This window comes from Ursus arctos, unplaced genomic scaffold (genome assembly GCF_023065955.2).
Source record: "Ursus arctos isolate Adak ecotype North America unplaced genomic scaffold, UrsArc2.0 scaffold_2, whole genome shotgun sequence".
NCBI classification, from domain to species: Eukaryota; Metazoa; Chordata; class Mammalia; order Carnivora; family Ursidae; genus Ursus; species Ursus arctos.
This window is the reverse complement of record NW_026622874.1, coordinates 61,004,751-61,007,001: the sequence shown is the minus strand read 5'-3', so window position 1 is coordinate 61,007,001 and position 2,251 is coordinate 61,004,751. Positions and strand designations below refer to the sequence as shown.

Here is a 2,251-nt window from a genome sequence, read left to right as displayed (position 1 = left end):
TTACATTTAATGTGATTATTGACATAAATGGGTTTAAATTTTCCATCTTGCTATTTGTTTTCTATTTGTACTATCTGTCCTTTATTTCTTTTTTCTTCTTTTCTGCCTTTTCCTCAGTAATGTAAATAACTGAAATTCAAAATAGAAAATATGATAAGAGAGGTTCAGAGAAAGATTTGGGATTTTACAGATCAAACTGGTAGTGTCAGAAGTGGCTTAATAGAGATAATATCAGGTCTTAATTCTGCTCCTGGTCTGACTCTGGCGTCTTTGCTGAGGGTCACATTGAGCTGCGAGGTGCTGCAGGGGTGTCTTTAGAATGGGCACCATGTCAGAAGACATCAAGACCAAAATCAAGAACTACCAGACTGCCCCCTTTTGACAGCCGCTTCCCCAACCAGAACTAGACTAGCAACTGCTGGCAGAACTCCCTGGACTTCCACTGCTGTGAGAAGGCAATAACGCTAAAGGGGGGTGATGTCTCCATGTGCCAATGGTACCGGCATGTGTTCAAGTCCCTCTGCCACATATCCTGGGTATCAGCCTGAGACAACTGCTGGGCAGAAGGCACATTTCCTGGGAAGATCTGAACTGGCTCCACCCACCTCCCCTCTATCCTCCATGCTTCTCCCAGGGTGGTGAAGGGGGACCTGGGTGTATGGTGATCCCCACCCGGGGATCCTGAATCATGGCTTAAGTAATAATAAACACTCATTGGAAAAGTGTAAGACTGTGTCTGTGTAAAAGAGCCAGATGATTGGGCAAGAAGCTGGTGGTGGAATTAATACCTTGACCAGTAAGAGGGGCTTCAGGGCGATTTTCTTCTCTTCTGTTTTGTTTTGTTTTATGTTATTAAACTGACTACCTTCTCTGTAAAAAAAAAAAAAATAGAGAAGACGTCGTTTAAACTGGACCTTGAAGTATTGTGGATCAGGGTGATGGTGGATGGAAGGCACACCATGTTGAGGGAATGGGATGAGCAAGGGGGATGGAGACTGGAAAAGATGTGTTTGGTTCAGGAGAAAATGGATTATCCAGATGGCCAGAGGAAGAGTGGCAGGGGAGATGTGGAAGGTACTTGTGCTGTTGCCAGCTTCCCCTGGACATCCCCACCCTGATGGCCTGCAGATATCTAAGACTCCTGTCAAATCAGCCACATCATCTGCCTTCAAACCTGCTCTCTCTCAGTAGCCCATAATTTGATGTGCGACATCACCAGTTTCCTTAATATCTATACCAGGAGCCTCTGAGTCATCTCAAACGCCTCTTTGTTCCTCAACCCTATCCATCCCACCCAGAGGTCACCTCTTGAATTTGAACTTGCCTGCTCTCCTTCTTGTGCTCTCTCTTTTTCTCTCCCTCTCTCTCCTCTCAACTACTGCATTAGCCTTCTCACTGGTCTCTCCATTTCTAGATTCTTCTTCCTTCACACCATCTTTCACACAGGCACTAACTCCCTGTACCCCTGAAAATGGATGTGCCATTCTATGTGTGTTTTTTCTGGGGGAAACCTGGAGCTTTCATTAAAGCCTCAAGGACAGCAACGGTCCACAAAAAGCTAAGAGTGACTGCCTTGTATCTTTATTTCAAATGAAACAATTAATGCTCAGTTCATATAGTGCAGTTGACAGACTACTGAACAAGAAGTCAGGAGACCTGGGGCGCCTGGGTGGCTCAGTCGGTTAAGGGTCCGACTCTTGATTCTGGCTCAGGTCATCATCTCGGGATCGTGAGCTCAAGCCCTGCATTGAGCTCTGTGCTGGGTGTGGAGCCTGCCTAAGAGTCTCTCTCTCCTTCTGCCCTTCCCCATCCCTCTCTTTCCTTCTTAAAAAAAAAAACAAAAAATAAAACTAAAAAACAGGAGACCTAGGCTGCAGCTCTGACGCTGCCAGTGATTTGCTGTACGATTTAGAGGCAATGTGTTGCCTGCTCTGCACCTTTTCCTCATCCATAAAACAGAGAACGATCTCTTCCAGTCTCAAAATGTTATTGTTTTATTACTTACAAGTAGATTCTTTTAACATCAAATATTCCACAGTTTATTTCCTCTCAGGCTCTTCTCCTCTGTTCTGTTCCACTAGGCAAACATTTACTGTTGTGTGCCGTTCACTGAGCTAAGCTCTGCATTTAGAAAATAAATAAGGCACTGTTTCTCCCACTTCAGAAACTCACAGACCAGCTGGGCAGACAGATATGTAAATAAGAAATCACCATACAATGTCATAGAATGCGGAGCTCCTCTGGGGGAGGG

The 2,251-nt window shown here is 44.9% G+C and overlaps 1 pseudogene; it reads left to right on the top strand.

Annotated features, from left to right (window-relative positions):
* Window positions 1-328: 328 nt before the first annotated feature.
* On the top strand, window positions 329-590 carry LOC113246665 (cytochrome c oxidase subunit 6B1-like; annotated as a pseudogene).
* Window positions 591-2,251: the final 1,661 nt, after the last annotated feature.